Raw genomic sequence first — 22,676 nt, 5'->3', positions numbered from 1 at the left:
GGTCATGTCAATTTATTATCTATCACGTTTTAAGTGAACTAAAGCGGTGAACTACGATAATTGTAATTGACACGGTCGATAAACTCGATTAAATATAATGCATGTTTAGTTATGGCGATTTAGCGATGCATGCAAACATATATAGAAAATGCAAAGCATAAATATAAAGTACTAGTATGGCCTTCCTAAAATAGTAAATCTAATAAACTATTACAAATTCGGAAAGCAACTCCTTTGGTCCCTTGAACTTCGGTCTTGGCACGCACTTCAAGGCAACACTTTCTTTGATGGACCGCCTTCTCGAATGGCACCGTCTTCAAGTTCGGAATAATTAAATTACAAAATGAATTACATAATTTCCTATTATACATTTGTAATTAAAATTTAAATCAATTAAATTACAAAACGGTGATACGAGATTACAATAATTACAACCGAATCGATATTCCCATACATTTCGGGTAATATCAATTTAAAACTAAGGTCGTACTAAGTAAAATTACATAATTCAAAAATTACATAAAATTAAAATATGACAATCATAAATAAAATGCAGCATTATAATATGTATGAACATGCTTAATTTTATGCTAAATCGCCTTTTAAGAGCCAATATCGTATATTTTATCGGTTTTTATGGATTTACGTGATTTAACTTATTAAAATCACGATAATTATATAAATTCATATTTATGTACAAGTTAATTACCCTAACCATCTTAGGACTCAAAACTTAGTCTTCACTAATATTTTGACAATAATTCAACTTGATTTCTTAATATTGTTCATTATGGACCAAAAAAATACAATATTATACTATAAACTCCAAATTAAATTATAAAAATTTCAAATAATTCCAAAATTTGAAATTTAAACTCATGAACATTCTAGAAAAATACCATGATACTCATAATGTTCAAAACATAGGTTAAAAATTTCGATAAATTATCGAGAAAAACAATGTTGTGGTTTATCGGTTTTAACAAATATGACCATTAAAATATGAGAAAATTTATTTTCATCAACTTTTCACTTTTAGATCTGAAATATAAGATAAAATGCAACATGTGACATTTTTCTTTAGTCATGAAGTATGTTTTAGCATTATTACTAATTATAGTCACTATTTATGTGATTTTTCATCAAAAATTCATAAATCATGCAAAAAGACTTTACTATAGCCAAATATTTTACACACATCTTGTACAATTGCATGTGACAACATACTAAATTTTCATGATCAGATTCGAAATATAACTCATATTAACCTATTTACCCATTTAAATACGATTTTAAATTATAAAATTCATATTTCGAGCAAAACAACTTATTTTAACACGAGATTTAACATGCCATCATTAGATAATATATGTGAAAACATGACCAAAAACCACTGAAAAATTCGAAGTTTAGCTATTTTTCGTCCAAAAATGACATTTTTCTCATAAAAATCACATTTTAATGCCAATAATATATAAAATGAACAATAAAATCCATAAATGAACCAAAATATCCCAAATACATTTTAGGACCAGAAACTTTAACATGCAAAGTGATTTTGTGAGATATCATAATAAACACAAAATTACAAGTTTTGTTTGTTAATAAGATTAACTCGGAAAAACAATAAACCGATTTGCATGCAAACAACCTAAGGCTCTCTAATACCACTTGTTAGGATACAATAATCTCATTAGTATACATATTCATATATGAATTAATTTATTTGGTCATAAAATAAATACAAGATCTTATGCATGCAAACATAAAACAAGGTAGAGAAGAAATCGTCACTTCTTACATTGGTGTTTCGGATTTATTGGGCACCAACAAGATCTCCTACTTGTTAGTTATTGAGCTTTTCAACAATGGATGAACAAAGATTCAAATTAGAATCTCTCCCAAAAGTTTATACCCAAGGAACACCCTTAATAACTAATATTATTATGAACTAGTAATAATACTAATCTTACTTAAAATTTGGACACAAAAATAGAATTTTGTTCTATTGAATTTTCGGCCAAGAGAGGAGTAATTTATGAGGTTTTTATTTCTCTAAAATTTTTCACAAAAGTAGAGAAGAGAAGATTTTTCTTACACTAGAAAAATAGTAGAGTAAAGAATGAATTATGAAAGAATCCATTTTTTTTTTCCTCTTGATGGAAAACCGGTGGGGGGGTCTATTCGGGAGCCAATGCATGGTCTTGTTCTTCTCAAGATGAGACTAGGCATGCAAGGCTAGATATTAGGCTTTAATCATTATGTTTCCAATTAAAAATAAAAACACAATATAAACCTTAATCCCCTCCAATATTTCGGTACACTTGAATAAAATGGGTAGTCCATTTTATTTTGTCATTTGTCAATTTTGTCATATGTTACATGTTACAAGACATGTCACAATGCAATGTATTTTTAACATATTAAAAATCAACATATTAATAAAATATGTCACATACAAAATTAACTAGTAATTCTTAATTACTTGTACCAAAATGGTTTATCAAATTATAAATTTACAACAACTTGTATTTATAATAAATTATTCATTCCTGTTTCAATTGTTTCGTAAACAATAATTTATTCTAAGTAACAAAACAATTCGATTACTTAGACCGTATCTAATTTAATCAACTTATAATGAGACACGTTAATTTTACTCACAAATCATCCGTCAATTTTAAGCAATTTAATTAACTCGTATCGGCATACGATTAATTAAATAATCAATTAAGAATGTTTCCCTATAGGTATGACCTAAGGGGATAAACTGATCACCACCGTCGCACGACATTAATGTCAAACTCTAGTCAGCCAATCATTACCGATATGTGTGGACTAGTTGACTGTAAAAATATTACTTCCCTCATGTATTCTTAAATATGATATTTAAACATGTGATCATCATGATCGACAGTTGTGATCGCATTATTGTCTGAGGACACTTATTCCAACAAAAATAACCCGCAAAACCAACTTACTCGATCGATTTAGTAACTTACTCGATCGAGTAAGTAAATTACTCGATCGAGTGACCCTTACTCGATCGAGTTCCCAACTTACTCGATCGAGTACCCTTCAGTAGAACAATGTTTCGTAAGGCAAACATACTTACTCGAGAGAGTAAGCCCCACTTGATAGAGTACCCATAGACATAGAAAACCGTAGTATTACACCCAAGCAATGTAAGAGCAGGTTTGAAATATCGAGTGCATTCGCTAATTTGGGCAGCATGTTATTATTATCTGTGGTTGCAGAGAAACCAGGCTAGGCTGAATGTTGTTCTGTTAAGGCCAAGAAAACTGCCTGAACAGATTAAGGAAGAGGCGAATAGAAGAATAAGATCTATGATAGGCAAAGTGTTGAGTATTATAATCGAAGCTAGCTTAGGAAATAGGGATGCAACATCCCTGATGACTGAGTTTTGGTTCATCTTTGTTTGAGTTTTTATTTGCCTGTTGTTGTGTATTAGTATTATTACTAATACATTCTGTCTGATGTACTCGTATGTATATTGTTCGGTTCTATTGATATATAATACTCACATTTCAACAAAAAAAATATAGCTTTGATATTAAAAATATTACACAGTATCTTTGTCATAATTTCGGAAGATCTTATAATATACTTTCCTAAAAAATAAAAAAAGATGATGTGGACGCTCTAATATCGCTCTAAAAGAACTTCTTTTATATAGATACTAGATTTAATGTCCGTGAGATGCACGGGCCTATTTGTAATGGTTTGTCTTGATGTCGTGTGTAATGTAGTAACCAAAAAGTGTTTTCATAGTCACAACTATATGCTACTTTGTTTTTGTGGTGTTTTACCTATGTATTAAATTAATGTTTTGATCTAATTGCAAATCTATTATTTTATTATGCTCTAGTTTTTAGTTAAGAATCTTAGTAACATAACACAACCTCCATGTGAAGTCTTCTACATTTTTATAATATCATTTCACACAATTATTTGTAAGGGCTTATAATAGAATATACAAAAAATAGTTAACCTATAAATGTCTTGTTCAGTACTAAACTGAATTAAATTTAGTAATATTAATGAAATTGTGTTTAAGCAAACGCAATATACTTCGTGGTTGTTATACAGGCTTGAAAACTATTTGATTCCAATAGTATACGTAGGAGCGGATGAGAGGTTATTAAAGGGTAAACAATAATATGTTTGAGATATATGTAAATTAAAAAACAATCATACTATTAATGAAAATCATAAAAACTATTGTACTACTAATGAAGCTCGTGTTGTTAGTTTGATTGCTTTCTCCAAAGACGTCACCAAGGTCGTGGATATTCATTTAAAATACTGTGGAAATAGGCCCACCCGCGACGCCAATCCGGTTTGTGGACGTGCGGCGGTCGGAAAGCCACGCTTGGCGGCGTAAAAATGATTTTGACCGGATCATTTTAGATTGGTCGGTTTCGTCTCGGCAAGGGTCTCGAAACGATGTTAGAGATGTTCGGAGTCACCACCAAGAAATTGTGGGATGCTTGGAAACTGTTCGAATCCACTTTATACCTAGGTCAACCAAGGCAAAAAGCGGTGTTTGACATAGGTACTAAATATAAGGAGTCGTCCCTCTTTAGCATCCTATCCCTAGAATGACTCTCGTTCTCCCTGGATAAGGTCATCCACTATCCAAAGTTTCTGAGTAAGAGGTGAAGGTATGTTGGAATATGTGTCCTCCGACAATAATGCGATCACAACTGTTGATCATGATGATCACATGTTTAAGTCTCATTTTAAAAAATACAATTGGGAAGTAATTTTTTACTGTCAACTGTTCCACACTTATCGGTAATGATTGGCTGACTAGAGTTTGACATTACTGTCGTGAGACAGTGGTGACCAGTTTATCCCCTTAGGTCATACCTAAAGGGTAACACTCTTAATTGATCATTTAATTGATCGTATGACGATACGGGTCAATTAAATTACTTAAAATTGACGGACAATTTTGGAAGTAATATTTACGTGTCTCATTGAAATTTGATTAAATAAGATACGGTCTAAGTAATCGAATTATTTTATTACTTAGATGAAATTATTGTTTAAGGAAACAATTGCATTTGAATGAATAAATTATTATAAATACAAGATGTTGTGATTTATAATTGGTAAATTATTTTGGTACAAGTAATTATGAATTACTAAGTCGATTTTGTATATGACGTATTTTTATTAATACGTTGATTTTTAATATGTTAAAAATACATAACAATTTTATGTGACATATGACATGTGACAAATTGACAAATTGACAAAAATAAAATGGAGTCCATTTTATCTATTTGGACCGAAATAATGGGGTAGTATTAGCAATATATTATGTTAATTGAGTTAGTGGAAAACATGATCATGGTTGCCTAATACTAGCCATGCAAGCCTACTTGTTCTTGTGAAGGCAACCTTGTGCATGCATTGGCTCCTTCTTTTTCCCCCTCTTCCACCCAGTTTTGAAAAGAAAACCACCTTGGTTTTTCTTCTTATTTTTACCAAATATACACTATGATATTCACTAGTGTGCATATTCATTCATTCATTATCTAAAATTAGAGTTTTAGAAAGATAAAAATCTTCCTCCTCCTCCCTCTCTCTTAACCGAAACATAGAGAGACCATATAATATTTTGTGTCAATTTTACACTAAATTAATATTGTTCTAGTAATCATAATATTAATTTGATTAAGAGTTTGCCTTGGGTATTATTCCTTGGGAGGGATTCTACACTTGAATCCTAGTTTTTCCATTAAGGAGAGCTCAAGAACAAGAGAGTAGGAGAACTCTCTTGTGCCCTTAAGATCCGAAAATATCAATGTAAGATGAAGATTTCCTCTTTAATTATATTTCGTTTGCATGCATAAGATCACCTTTTAATTTTATGACTAAATTAAAATTATAACATATATGAATATGTTGAATAAATAGATCTAGATTTCTAACAAGCGGTATCAAGAGCCTTGGTTGTTTGCATGCAAATCGGTTATAGTTTTTCCGAGTTATACGATTAACATATAAAACTTGTAAATTTGTGTTATTATGATATATCACGAAATAAAATTATGCATGTTAAAGTTTCTGGTCCTAAAATGTTTTTTAGGATATTTTGGTTAATTTATGGATTTTTATTGTTCATCTTATATAATAATGGCATTAAATATATGATTTTATGATTAAAATGTCATTTTCGAACTAAAATTAGCTAAGCTTCGAATTTTCCAGTGATTTTTGGATATGTTATCACATATATTATTTTGAGATGACCTGTAAATTTTCATAATTTTTGGAGTTTTTATGCTCAAAATATGGATTTTTCATGTTAAAAATCGGATTTAGAAGAAAAATAGGTTAATATGAGATAAATTTCGAATCTGGACATAGAAATTTAGTATGTTGTCACATGCAATTTTACAAGATGTGTGTAAAATAATAGGCTATATTGAAATCTTTATGCATGATTTATGAATTTTTGATGAAAAAATAGCATAAATAGTGACTTAATTAGTGAATAATTCCTAAAACATACTCCATGACTAAGGAAAAACGTCATATGTTGCATTTTATTATCCATTTCAGATCTAAAATTGAAAAGTTGATAAATATAATTTTTCTCATGTTTTTATGATTATATTTGTTAAAACCGATAAACCGCAACATAGTTTTTCCGGATAAATTTCGAAATTTTTAAACCTAAGTTTTTCAACATTATGAGTGTCATGGTTTTTTTCCAGAATGTTCATAAGTTAAAATTTCAAATTTCAAATTTATTTGGAATTTTTGTGATTTAATTGAAGTTTATAGCATTTTTATTGAATTTTAGGTCCATTAATGACCAATTTTAAGAAATATGAGTTAATTATAGTCAAATAGTTAGTGGAGACTAATTTTGAGTCCTAAGAGGTTAGGGTAATTAACTTGTGCATAAATATGAATTTATGTAATTTTTGTGATTATAAAAAGTTGAATCACGCAAATCCGTAAAAACCGTGTAATATACGATATTGGCTCCTTAAAGGCGATTTAGCATAAAATTGGGCATGTTCATACATATTATAATGCTGCATTTTATTTATGATTGTCATAATTTTATTTTATTTAATTTTTGAATTATGTAATTTTTACTTAGTATGGCCTTAGTTTTTATTGGTATTACCCGAAATGTATGGGAATATCGATTCGGTTGTAATTTATTGTGATCTCGCATCACCGTTTTGTAATTTAATAGATTTATTTTATTTTAATTACAAATGTATAATAGGGAATCATGTAATTTGTTATGTAATTTATTTATTTCGGAGTTCCTTGAAGACGGTGTCATTCAAGAAGGTGATATATAAAGACGGTGTTACCTCGAGATGCGTGCCACAACCGATGTTCAAGGGACCAATGGAGTTGGTTTCCGAATATGTAATAGTTAAATAGTTTTTCTATTTTAGGAAGGCCATACTAGGATTTATTTTTATGTTTTGCATTTTATTTATTTGTTGCATGCATCGCTAAATCGCCATAACTAAAACATGCATTATCATTTAATCGAGTATATCGACCGTGTCAATTAGAATTATCGTAGTTCACCGCTTTAGTTCACTTAAAACGTGATAGATAATAAATTGACATGACCTCTCGCTAAAACAATCAATTGAGACATAGCCTTACCAAATAGTAGAAACCATGAAAACCTATTTCGCGAGGGAGTGCACTCGGCCCTACCGGGGTACAAACCTTGTTACGTAGGGAAAGTGGGTGATAAATGTCTATCCACCGAATTTATGTTAATGAGGGGTATTTCGGCACACCGTGCCCTAAGTTGATATGGGTTTGGATTATGGACACATTTATTCGAAATTTGGGTTGTACTCAACGAAAGTATTCACGACGATTTCCGGATGTGTTTCGGGCTAGAGATAAATATTAATGTAAATTTTATCGACCAAGAGTTCTAAAAGTAGAATCGATTAAAAGGTTAATCCACCGAGTTATATTAATAAAGGGTATTTCGGCACACCGTGCCCTAATTTAATATGAATTTGGGTCTTGGAATCATTTATAATAGTTGGGTAGAGGTCACTATATAAATGTTCATATCTTGTTAATTTAATTACAAGTATGATTTTAAAAAGACAAAATGTTAATATTTCCTTTTCCTTCATATTTGTAGTTCATTACAATGAATCCATCAAACGCTACCGCACCAATAACTATTGAGTCATACCACAATGTTTTTGACGACGTTTGCTCCAACAATGATTTCGACACTACTAGAGAACTTCATTTTGGGATAGCTTCGGATGGAAACCTTAACTTCATCACTTCTACTAGACCACCTACTACTACTAGATCTCATGTAAGCCTGTCTCAGGAAGACTACCTCATACAATCTATAGGGTCTTTGTCTCTGGAAGATAAAGATGCCAAAACTAGTGGGAGCTCAAGCAATCAAGTTCTTGCTTCAAAGGGCAAAAAGTTCAAGAAGAAGGGAAAGAAAGTGAAAAACTTCAAGCAAGTTAATGATATGTGCCATTATTGCTATGGCATGGGACATTGGCTTAGGAATTGTCCCATATATTTGCGAAATATAAGGGAAGGAATCATCGTTCCAAAAGGTAAAATTCCTAAGGAAATTTATGTTATTGATATAAATTATACTTCCACTACGACATGGGTACTGGATACCGGTTGTGGTTATCACCTTTGTAATCATTTACAGGGTTTAAGAGACGTGAAGAGGCTTAGCAAAGGAGATGTGGATCTACGCCTTGGAAATGGAGCTCGAGTAGCGGCCGAATCCAAAGGAACTTATGTATTAGCTTTGCCTAATGGATTTGAGTTGTATTTACATAATTGTTTTTATGTGCCTACACTCTCTAAAAACATTATTTCTATCGCTATGCTAGACATGGATGGATTTTGTTTTGTCATTAAGGACAATCGTTGTACTATTTCAAGGAATGATTTTGTTATAGGCCAAGCTTCTTCCATCAATGGCATTTACATTTTAGAGACCTCAAGTCCAATTAATGATATCTATAACATTCAATCAAAGAAACTCAAATCAAGTGACCCAAATGAATCGTTCATTTGGCATTGTCGATTAGGTCACATAAACGAGAATCGCATTAAAAGATTAATTTCAAGTAATGTGATTACACCATTTGATTATCAATCATATGGTACATGCGAATATTGCCTACTTGGCAAAATGACTCGTAATCCTTTTAGTGGTAAAGGGACACGAGCTAGTGAACTATTCGGACTCATACATACCGATGTGTGTGGACCAATGAGTATCACAGCTCGTGGAAATTATGACTACTTCATAACCTTCACCGATGACTTGAGTAGATATGGGTATATCTATTTGATGAAACATAAAAGTGAAGCGTTTGAGAAATTCAAAGAATTTCAAAACGAAGTAGAGAACCAATTGAACAAAAGGATTAAGGCACTACGATCCGATCGTGGTGGAGAGTATCTTAGCCTTGAATTTGATTCACACTTGAAAGGTTGTGGTATTATATCACAACTTACTCGACCCGGAACACCACAACTCAATGGTGTTGCCGAAAGGAGGAATCGAACCCTACTTGATATGGTTCGATCCATGATGAGTCAAACCGAGTTACCGAACTCATTTTGGGGATTTGCGATTCAAACCGAAATAAAATCTTTGAACGTAAGTCCAACCAAAGCAACTGAAAAGACTCCATATGAGATATGGAGAGAAAAGGTTCCAAATCTATCCCATATGAAAATTTGGGGTTGTGATGCTTATGTCAAAATTAAAAATGATAATAAGTTGGCACCACGATCCGAAAAATGCATTTTTATAGGATATCCCATGGCCTCACGAGGCTATTACTTCTATAAGCCACAAGAGAACAAAGTGTGTGTGTCTCGAGATGCTGTCTTCCTAGAAAGTGATTTTATTTGTAGGAGACAGAGTGGGAGAAATTTTGAACTTGATGAAGTTCAAGATCCACAAACCGAGATAGAGACGCAAGAAGAAGTTCCTTCGTCGTCTAACGCGGTTATTCCTCCTCCTCTTAGAAGAGCGGGCCGAGTTATTCGCCATCCCGATCGATATGTGGGACTTATCGAAAAAGATGGAACACTCGATGTGTTGCTTATAGATAGTGACGAGCCCGCCACCTACAAGGCCGCAATCTCTAGTCCAAATTCCTCCTTATGGCTTGAAGCCAAGAAGTCCGAAATAGATTCTATGCATGAAAACCAAGTTTGGGACTTGGTAGATTTGCCTAAAGGGGCAAGACCTCTTCAATGCAAATGGATATTCAAAGTCAAGAATGGCATAGAGGGACATGACGATGTCTACAAAGCTAGGCTAGTGGCAAAAGGATTTACCCAAGTCCAAGGTCTCCATTATGATGAGACCTTCGCCCCCGTAGCCATGCTAAGATCCATACGGATTTTGTTAGCGATCGCCGCATTTCTTGATTATGAAATATGGCAAATGGATGTCAAAACCGCTTTTATAAATGGGCATTTAGAAGAGGATGTGTACATGATACAACCCGAAGGTTTTGTTGATTCTAAAAATCCTAACAAAGTGTGCAAACTTAAGAGATCCATTTATGGTCTTAAGCAAGCATCTAGAAGTTGGAATCATCGATTCAATCATGTTATAAAGGAGAATGGTTTCACTCGAAGTGTTGAGGAACCATGTTTATACATGAAATTTAGTGGGAGCAATGTTGTGTTCCTAATCTTGTATGTCGATGACATACTACTCATTGGAAATGATATTCCGATGTTGTCTTCTGTTAAGAAGTGGTTAGGTAACCACTTCCAAATGAAGGATTTAGGCGAAGCACAACGCATATTAGGTATCCGGATCCATAGAGATAGATCCAAGAGGATATTGGCACTAAGTCAAGAGTCTTATGTTAATAAGATTCTTCGACGGTTCAGCATGGACAAATCCAAAAGGGGTTTGGTACCTATGGTAACTGGGACGATATTGAGCAAGACTCAATCTCCCTCCGAACTCCATGATGTTGAACGCATGAAGACGATCCCTTATGCTTCCGCTGTTGGATCAATCATGTACGCCATGATATGCACACGTCCTGATGTCTCGTATGCCTTGAGTATGACGAGTAGATATCAAGGAAATCCAGGAGAGAGTCACTGGATAGCCGTCAAGAACATCCTTAAGTACTTGAGAAGAACTAAGGATTCGATCTTAGTGTTTGGAGGAGACACTGAGCTACGTGTTAATGGATACACGGACTCGAGTTTTCAAACGGATCGAGATGACATGAAATCACAAGCTGGTTTCGCTCAATGGTGGTGCCGTTAGCTGGAGAAGCTTCAAGGAAGCTGTAACCGCGGATTCAACAACGGAGGCTGAGTACATTGCAGCATCAGAAGCTGCCAAGGAAGCTGTGTTGATCAGGCAATTCACGGAAGGTCTAAGAGTAGTACCTACCGCCAATGATCCCATCACTCTCTATTGTGATAATAGTGGGACGATCTTCCAAGCTAAGGAGCCAAAGTCTAGTAATAGATCTAGACATGTACTTAGAAAATATCATGTAATATGAGATTTCATTGAAAGAAACGAAATTGCGATTTGTAAGGTTGGGACGGATGACAACATAGCCGATCCGCTCACCAAGCCTTTATCGCAGGCCAAGCATGATGGACATGTTGCGTCCATGGGACTTAAACGTGTACCAAGTTTTGTTAGATTTTGAAATGAAATAAAAAGTGTTGTTTTTGATCATGTTCATAATCACATTTGTCTTTTATCTTTAATTTATACATTGTTACATCCAATCGAGTTGTAGTGACAATTGAACCCCGTTAATGTGAACACGGATTAACATAGTATTTGCCCGTAGTCACTTGTATGAGGTGACGTCTCGAAGTGACTAGAGTGTTATGCGATTGATGGCAAGTTCAAGTGCCATAGAGTCATGTGAGATGACTAGTCGATCACATAGGCAGACTGTTAGGAACATTTTGTCGGGCCTTATGACCGCTTATAGAGTTCTGGCAAATTTATACAGCCTGGTCGTGGCGAGAGCTACTATAGTATTCAAATGAGTCGATTCTTTTGACTAAAGACTATTCGCCTAAGATGGCACAGTTTCAGATTAACTTTGATTTGTGTTACAACGACCTTCGTAAATGGGGTCAAATGTGCATATTTTGGGTTATGATGGTTGTGGCTAGTCGAAGGGAATTAGTGCAATAGGAATTGTCCACCCCTAGTCAGGGTTATAATAATATCTCAGGGCCACTCGAGGAGTAATGAACTGGAAATGCGTGGCCACGCTCTGAATGTATCCATGGTGGATAAATCCGGTCAATCAGTTATTCTCCAGATCGAGGAAACCACTCTTGATATGATCACTTGCAAGTACGACCTGAAAGACACCTTGCATTGAGTGGGAGATAGTAATAGGACAAGAGAATTGGTGACGCACACTTGTCGAGGACAAGTGGGAGATTGTTGGAATATGTGTCCTCCGACAATAATGCGATCACAACTGTTGATCATGATGATCACATGTTTAAGTGTCATTTTAAAGAATACAATTGGGAAGTAATTTTTTACTGTCAACTGGTCCACACTTATCGGTAATGATTGGCTGACTAGTGTTTGACATTACTGTCGTGAGACGGTGGTGACCAGTTGATCCTCTTAGGTCATACCTAAAGGGTAACACTCTTAATTGATCATTTAATTGATCGTATGACGATACGGGTCAATTAAATTACTTAAAATTGACGGACGATTTTGGAAGTAATATTTACGTGTCTCATTGAAATTTGATTAAATAATATACAGTCTAAGTAATCGAATTGTTTTATTACTTAGATGAAATTATTGTTTAAGGAAACAATTGCATTTGAATGAATAAATTATTATAAATACAAGATGTTGTGATTTATAATTGGTAAATTATTTTGGTACAAGTAATTATGAATTACTAAGTCGATTTTGTATATGACGTATTTTTATTAATACGTTGTTTTTTAATATGTTAAAAATACATAACAATTTTATGTGACATATGACATGTGACAAATTGACAAATTGACAAAAATAAAATGGAGTCCATTTTATCTATTTGGACCGAAATAATGGGGTAGTATTAGCAATATATTATGTTAATTGAGTTAGTGGAAAACATGATCATGGTTGCCTAATAATAGCCATGCAAGCCTACTTGTTCTTGTGAAGGCAACCTTGTGCATGCATTGGCTCCTTCTTTTTCCCCCTCTTCCACCCGGTTTTGAGAAGAAAACCACCTTGGTTTTTCTTCTTATTTTTACCAAATATACACTATGATATTCACTAGTGTGCATATTCATTCATTCATTATCTAAAATTAGAGTTTTAGAAAGATAAAAACCTTCCTCCTCCTCCCTCTCTTTTAACCGAAACATAGAGAGACCATATAATATTTTGGGTCAATTTTACACTAAATTAATATTGTTCTAGTAATCATAATATTAATTTGATTAAGAGTTTATTCCTTGGGAGGGATTCTACACTTGAATCCTAGTTCATCCATTAAGGAGAGCTCAAGAACAAGAGAGTAGGAGAACTCTCTTGTGCCCTTAAGATCCGAAAATATCAATGTAAGATGAAGATTTCCTCTTTAATTATATTTTGTTTGCATGTATAAGATCACCTTTTAATTTTATGACTAAATTAAAATTATAACATATATGAATATGTTGAGTAAAGAGATCTAGATTTCTCACAAGGTACGTATTAAGAAGCCCTTTAATCGGACACCGAATCTCGTCCGCGGTAACGGCCTCTAATAATCGATCTTGGTTGGTTGAATGCAAAAGTTGATAAAACGGGTAAATGCATGAATGCGCATCCACAAGTTTAAACATAACATGTGAGCTTACTATGTCGGTTGTTTATCCAAATATCAAGTAATTGATGTCAAGTTGGATTCAGTGTTGATTTGCATGCAATACGGAAATTAAACATCCATTTACCGAGTTAGGTTTATGGTGCATAACGTGATCCATTTGTCTTAGAAAGGCATTTTTCAAATACAAAATAAAATGCGGACTTTGTCAATCTGATCCGTCCTGTATTCGGGTTAACCGAAGTTGGAATCGTCCTAGATAAGTGCTGGAAGGGAAGCAGGACCTGCATCAGGCAGCCTATTGAGGCGCGAGCCTTAAGGCAATGCAAAGGGACCTGTCCAGGTTTGAAAACTGGAAATCAGTAAGCCTGTTTAGGCGTGAGGCAGCAGACGACCCAAAGGGATCTCTCCTGGCTGTTAAAAATGTTTATAAAATGGTTTGTAAAAGGGTATTTGAACCCGTCTTTGTTTGAAAAGGCTGTTTAGACCGCTGTTGTGCCAATATGAATAATGAGACTTGAATAATCACCAAAATGGTTTATCAAATTATAAATTTACAACAACTTGTATTTATAATAAATTATTCATTCATGTTTCAATTGTTTCGTAAACAATAATTTATTCTAAGTAACAAAACAATTCGATTACTTAGACCGTATCTAATTTAATCGAATTATAATGAGACACGTTAATTTTCACTCACAAATCATCCGTCAATTTTAAGCAATTTAATAAACTCGTATCGGCATACGATTAATTAAATAATCAATTAAGAATGTTTCCCTATAGGTATGACCTAAGGGGATCAACTGATCACCACCGTCGCACGACAGTAATGTCAAACTCTAGTCAGCCAATCATTACCGATATGTGTAGATCAGTTGACTGTAAAAATATTACTTCCCTCATGTATTCTTAAATATGAGATTTAAACATGTGATCATCATGATCGACAATTGTGATCGCATTATTGTCGGAGGACACTTATTCCAACAATCTCCCACTTGTCCTCGACAAGTGTGCGTCACCAATTCTCTTGTCCTATTACTATCTCCCACTCAATGCAAGGTGTCTTTCGGGTCGTACTTGCAAGTGATCGTATCGAGAGTGGTTTCCTCGATTTGGAGAATAACTGATTGACTTGAGTTATCTACCATAGATACCTTCCAAGCGTGGCCACGCATTTCCAGTTCATTACTCCTTGAGTGGACCTGGGATATTGTTTTAACCCTAACAAGGGGTGGACAATTCCTATCGCACTATTCCCTTCGATTAGCCATAGCCATCATAACCCAAAATATGCCCATTTGACCCCATTTACGAAGGTCGCAGTAACATAAATAAAAGTTAATCTGAAACTGTGCCACCTTAGGCGAACAGTCTTTAGTTAAAAGAATTGACTCATTAGAATACTATAGTAGCTCTCGCCACGACCAGGCTATATAAATTTACCAGAACTCTATAAGCGGTCATTAGGCTCGACAAAGTGTTCCTAACAGTCTGCCTATGTGATCGACTAGTCATCTCATATGACTCTATGGCACTTGAACTTGCCATCAATCGCATCACACTCTAGTCACTTCGAGACGTTACCTCATACAAGTGACTATGGGCAAATACCATGTTAATCCGGGTTCACTTTAACGGGGTTCAATATTGTCTCCACAACCCGTTTAGATGTAACAAGGTATAAAGGAGTTTTTAGATAAAAACTCGAACGACAAATGTGATTATCACATATGAATAGTCAATACCTGATTACTATTTCTTATTCTTATAATCCAGTTTGATCATGTATGTAGTTGTTCATCTCAATCCAATTGAATGACATGACTCATCATGTTAAGCCTATGAGAAGGCTTTGGTTAGTAGGTTTTATCAACTTCTTGTACCTTACTCAACCTTACTACATACTCGTTTTTCCTTTGTAATGTATACATTTGCATTACAAAAATTTCTGAGTACGTGTCTAGATCCAATCTAGACATATGCTCTCTAGCCTTAGAATAGCTCCCACTGTTTTGTTACAGTGTGCGGGATCCATCCTCTTGCACATCTCATGACTGCAAGTCTACTCAATCTCCGTTGTAAGCATCTCTCATTGTTCTTTATTGCCTAGAACGATTCTAGCAAATTCATTTCTTAAATAACATAGCCACAATGGTTCTTTAACCATCTTTAGGTGTTTCGAATACGGTTTTGTCCGAAACCTTATGCAATCTCAACACTCATTAGTGTAAGCCCTTACACAAATTTGTGAATTGCAAAAACACTTAACTTCCATCTTTAATGCTTCTTCAAGCACTTAAGAATAATTTATATGGCTATTTGGTAACTATTACTTAAATTCGATTTTGAAACAATTCATCACACTCAAGGTATATGAAGTGTTATACATCATTACTCATTTAATTGATCCGGCAGCGGAAACAAGTGGAATCAATCAAATATGTTCAACTCGATTGAACTAATCATGAATCTTATCAACATCAGACTTCTTATTTGGCGCTAATATCATGTGGATTTATCTACATAAATCTGGATATTAAAGATGTATAATATTACTCCAAAAGTCTTAAATCATTCCCAATGATCAATATGTCATCCACATATTAGACTAATTAAAATTACCGTAACTCGCACTAAACTCCATGTATAAACACAACTTCTCGACTTATCGAGAAAAGTTTTATAACATGATCAAAATATTGATTCCAACTCATTGATGTCCTACTTAAGACCCTCTCTTAAGTTTCACACTATCTTAGGATTGCAAGAATCTATAAACTCAAGATATGTATTGAATACATTCCTTCTAATTGAAGAAGTGGGTTTTAGATTCACTCGCTATATATCTCATAATGAAACACAATCCCTAAGAAGATCCAAATAGACTTAAGAATTTCAACTAGTGCAAAACGCTTTGCTACCAATCAAGCTTTGATATATAACAATTCACTTGGAATTTATTTCGGATTTTCATGGCTGTAAGCCTTGTATTGAGTTGTGACTTAAACACTCTCATGTAAGTCATATATTCATTACTTTCCAGAAGTAACTTGAATCAAACAATTTCTTTGTAAGTTGTAAGCTCTTTACTTTCTAAAAGTAACACGAATTCATCATCTTCAACAAGTGATGAGTTCAACCTCCTAGGTTTCGAAGAAAAAACATCATGTAGCCAAGAAAATACAGTTTCTTGCGACATACAATTTTTGACACAATTATTTTGTGGCTCTTGAATAATTTCTCCCACTCTGTCTTCTAGAAATAAACTTGTATTCTAGAAAGACAGCTTCACGAGCCACAAACTCGTTGTACTCGTGATTATAGTAAGGAAAAATGAGCATTTGTTTCTTGTGAAAACTTACCCTACCATTTCATATCTCATTTGAATTGTTTTAGATTTAGTGGAAAAATAATTTAGACAAAATGATAAAATCCCCAAAAAGATCAAGTAACTCAAAGTAACTTGATTAAAGTTCAAACCATATCGAATAGGGTTTGATTTCTTTATCCAACCACACATTATCCCATAATGCGTGCTAAGAGAGATTAACTTGTGATACTATATCACATTTCCTTTGGCTTATATCAAAGTCTTCACTTTGATAATCCCATCACGACTAAATCGTGATTCCTGGAATTCTTTGAACTTGTTCAAAGATTTTTCTATTTACCTTATTAAGTGAACACATTAGTGTCAACTTAAATCGTTGGTAAAAGAAAATGATCAACCTATTTTGGATCAATGATTTACAACCTCGATCTCCTTTTCAACCAAAAAGCACGAGACATCTTGCTTTGAATACAAGATACGCATATTCCATAAGATTAACAATCTAATGGTTCCAAGAGTACTCGATAACTCTCTGCGTTCATCATTCCAGAATTTAAGGTTTAATCTTGGGTTACCAATTTGAGTCTTGCATCATCTACATGATGTATCATTCTAGTTTGGTTTAGAATATATTCACCTTGATAATGGGCTAGCCATACATCAAATCGTGGTGTATAGGGTCACAAAAGTGAAACCTCTTTTGTATCTTAACAAGATTATATTCTTATTCAGAGTTTATGCACTTAATAGTCATAATTAAGGTACAACTATAAACCCAAAACTAGATTGATTACACAATGACTCTATCTCTCGACATTATTTGATGGTAGTCGTCATATTATAATCATCTTATGTAACGAATATAATGATGAAAACCTCCACTGGTTTCTAATATTGACGAAGTAGTACTAGCAAAATTTATGTTAATCAAATAAACATTTAAAGAAGAAGGTCACATTAGATGTCCCACAACTAACTTGCTGATTCTTCAATAATTTGGGGTAGTTTCCTTTCTAGCGTCCAACAATTAAGACAATGGAAACTTTATCGGTCGGGATTGATAGGTTTAGTATCGTTATTCTCAATAACTTTACTTTTACCATTACCTTGTATCAATTCCATTCTAATTTTACTTCTTAGAACCTCGTCCTATTCTTAACGGTTAAGAGAATGCTCCCACTCAATTCAATGGGTCTTTACATATGAATAGGTCATAAAAGCAGTAAAACATGGATGGGACGGATGCAAACGGATTATTACATGAAATTACGATGAAAATATTAATGAGTCCTCTATTGAAATAAGTCAATTAGCCTAAATACGACGGATATACAACGAATATGCGACGAACATGCGAATAAACAGATTAAACTATATCAATGACGAATTCCAGAAACTCAATATGAACAAATTGAATCTCTAAAATCCGGGTTTGAATTCAATGACGAAAACCCGCAAATATTGGATTATTTGGGATTTAAGTCGGATTTTAATGAACTAAACATGTTTATGATGATGATCAATATACATATGAATTATATACTATCATGATGAAGAATTAACAAATAAAACGAAACAAATAAAAGAATTTGACGAACAACAAAGGACGAACGAAGAAGAAAGGAAGCAGGAACTGCGGCAGCCTCACGAAGAGGCGCAGTAGGAACTGCGCTCCTTCGAAGAGGCGCAGCAGTTGCTGCGTCCTTTCTCGACGGTTATCTACTGGAAATCCGCAAAAACAGGTTTTAACAAAGGGTTTTAGAAATCGATTTTAACGGTATTTTCGACGTAAACCTTACAATGGATGATACGAAAAGTAAATACAATAAATAAAGAGAATTATACATCCTCAGACTTACATGTTGACGAAACGAGAAGAACTAAGATATCGATTAGTGAATGCTCGACGCGAATGCAAAGAGAGTGCCCTCGTAAGAGGAAAACGATTGATTAATTAAGTTGATTGAGTGTAGTTGGTCAAATTGGTCGGTCATGCAACGGAGAGGCTGGTACCCGGAAAGATCCGAGCTTACGTGGTCGAAAGTTCAAGCACGTAGGCGCCAGTAAGTAAGAACAAAGTCTAGAATGCAAAGGGAGAAGAGAAGGGCGGACACTCGCGTGAGAAATATGAGGAGCGAAGGCTCCTATTTATACTAATCACGCGACGGAATTAGGGTTTCAGAGACTCTTTGGAAGTGAATCTCGGAAAGATATGAAAAAGATATGTAAGACATGCAAAGAAGGGCCTGGGAAAAGGCGCAGCAGCCACTGCGTCTCTTGGAAGAGGCACAGCACCTGCTGCGTCTGTTCCCAGGAGGTTTCCTCCTGCTGAAGAAAGATTTCCGCGTTTGATTTATGGTAGGACGGAAATAATTCGATTATCTTATGAATATTACGGGATATTATTTGCCAAAAGATAAAATTTGTTAAATATGGAATAGAAATATCCGGAACATTCCAGAATATTCTGACTCGGGATTTAACGGTTATCAGAAAATGGAGACGGTTTTTGACCCGGACTCCGAATGTACTCTAATTACTGCCAAAACGACCGTATCGGGACGTAGATGACATCTAAGAGGTAGACATTTAATATTTGAGCAATCACTTGACGATAATCTTACGAACTGTCACAAATCGTTCCGCGTATCAAACATGCGGCCCAATCATCACCGGGTGGTTTGCAGGAGGTGCAGAAATGAGGTATCTACACTATGTGAGGGACAACTTCAACGTGAGGGTGACTGGCTTTGTTCCGGAGCTGTTGGCGAGTCCGGAGGCTGAGGCTGAGGCTGACGCGCAGGAGGCGCAGTTGTGGTTGTGGTATTTCTTGGGTACCACGTACTTTGGCGATAAGGGTGAGCGCTTGTCGACCAAAGTACTTCCTCTGCTTGCTGACCTGGATACCTTGGGTCAGTACGACTGGGTGACGCTGGCTCTGGCCCGATTTACCCGTTACTTGCACGCTGCAGTCCGTCCGGAGACGATGGAGGATGGGAGTTCTCCCGCTTTGGTTGGTCCCGGCCTCATCTTAGAGGTATGATCATTTTGTGGTTTTTGATTTTGATTTTTTTTTTTTTGAGTTTTGGCAATTTTTTGAAAAAATTGGCTGATTTGTGGTTGCTGTGTTTTGTTCACAGGCTTGGTTGTTTGCTTACTTTACTCCTTTGCCCCCGAAGACGGTGGGTGACGTGCCTTCGGTTTACCCGGCTGTAAAGGGTTGGACGGTGGCTCGAAAGAAGTCCACCAAGTCGACTTACGAGGATTGTAGGCATCGGGTGAACGCCCTCCGACATGGTGACGTAAGTCTCTGTTTCTTATCTCTTTTGTTTTGTAAAAAGGTAGAGATAAGATGATGATGTAGCTTAGAAAGCCCCTAGTTAGTTGATTAGCTTTGCCATGCGTGCAGTTTGTTGGGTGGCTTTGGGAGCACTACACGGGCGTTTTGGCCTTTAGGAGGGAGCGCTTGCGGCCTCGTAGTTGCCAACGCTTGTACCTTGAGATGGCGATCGGCCTGTTTGGTGCCTTGGCGAGCATTTGGCTCGTCAGTGCTTTAGTGAGACACCCGATGAGGTTGAGGAGCACCTTCACGGTCGTGGAAGTGAGGAGTTGCTGCTGCGAGGGGTCGACTACGACACCTTTCGTTTGTCGAGGCTCGCTTGGTACCTGATCGAGGTATGTTTCCCTCGGCCTCTACTTATTGCCACTTTCGCTTTTTGGTGGAAGGTTTTGTTACCTTCAACATGGTTTCCCATTGTAGGGTGTTGACGACCTCATGAGGACTCAGGCCCCAGCTTTGACGGCACAGACCACTTCCTAGGAGTCGAGTGGTGAGGAGCTGCAGTTGCGCCTGCCAGAGCCTGCGGTTCCTGAGGTGACTGACGTTGGCATGGAGTGGAGGCTGACGGTTTTTAGGGTGAACTTCTAGTTTGAGCTTTTCTTCTTGTTGGTATCTCTCCTCGTGTCTTGTTTTTTTTGTTGAAATTTTTTTTGTTATGCAGGTGTCGACAGTTAGTCATCAGGCTTTGTGGCAGATTGCTAACCGGTGGAGAGCACTTGCTGGTAACCTGGTTGCGAGGGAGTCTCGGCTTGTGCAGGTGCCTTTTATTGGTTTTTTTTTTGTGTTGCATTTCACGTTTAGATCTTGACGACCTGTATTATGTTTTGTAGATTACAGCGGATCCGGCGGAGCTTGCTCGGGTTCGTGCTGAGTTGGACAAGCGAGGTCGATGATCCAGGCGCAGGAGCTGGTACTCACCACTCGAGATCACGAGTGAAGGCGTCGCGAGGATGGATTACGGAGTCGAGACACGGAGATCATTTCTCTTAGGGCTCGGTTGGCTGAGGCGGTGGAGCTTCGTGTCTCGATGGAGCAAGAAACGTTGGAGAGTTCTCCTGAGAGGGCGCCAGAGCAAGAGGCGGTGTCTGGTTTGCCTGCGACTCCTCGCGAGACCGAGGCTGGCTCGCTGTGAGGGGTTGAGTGGTTATAGTTGTTTGTCCGTGTTTTGGACTTTGATTTGCATATTTGTATATTTTGCTTGTGGCGGTTTGTATATATGTGTTTTTTGTTTGTAGTTTATTTGTGTTTAGCTTTTTTTGTTGTGTTTCGGAGAAGCACGTTCAGCGGTTGATTCCCCGTTCGCTTCGGCATTTGTTCCTGCATCGTTAGTGTTGAAAACAGGTAGCACATACGCATACACGTAAACACGCAAAAGCATTTGATGAAAACAAAAATAACCACGATGACTCGAAGTTAAATTTGAAATTGAAAAGAAATTTTGAAAATTCCGCGATAAGTCGTCACGTTTGGATTTTTCAAATAAAATTGTTTTGAAATTTTGAGAAATTAATTCGTGTTTGAATTAAATTGCCTCGAATTTTGGCGAAATTGATTTGCAACTCGAAAGTTAAAACTCAACCCGCCATGGATGAATTTCAAAAGAGATTTTGTAAATGTTTTGAATTTGATTTTTTGCGAGATTAAAACTCGGATTTGCAAGAGTTTGAAATTTGAGAAAAATTGACGTCATATTATCAATTTTGATTTTTGTGGAAAAAGCAAAAAAATTTCGGAATTTTCGACGGAAATGGAAACGATCCGTCGCGGATCAGGGCGACTAGCCCTTCCCCCTTAAAAAAAGAGAGAAAAACCCGTATGTTTAAAGCTGCGTCATGGAAACCGTGTCGGATTTCGTAAAACGCGAAATCAAGGAAATGTGAGTGTGAGAAAACACAAAAATTTCCGGGTAAGCCTAAAGAGGCACGAGCCTTAAGGCAAGAAAACCAATGTGTCAAGAAGAAACACAACTTGAAAGGGACAAGTTAAAGTGCAGATTCTTAGAATCAGCGCAAAGAGGCGCGAGCCCCTAGGCGATGCAAGGGAGCTTTCCCTTTTTTCGGAAAAAAGGCGTTGATTGTTTTGTATAAATAGGGACGTTTGTGCTTCATTGTTT

Source organism: Silene latifolia, chromosome 9 (assembly GCF_048544455.1).
Source record: "Silene latifolia isolate original U9 population chromosome 9, ASM4854445v1, whole genome shotgun sequence".
Classification (NCBI taxonomy): Eukaryota; Viridiplantae; Streptophyta; class Magnoliopsida; order Caryophyllales; family Caryophyllaceae; genus Silene; species Silene latifolia.
This window is presented reverse-complemented; position numbering follows the sequence as displayed.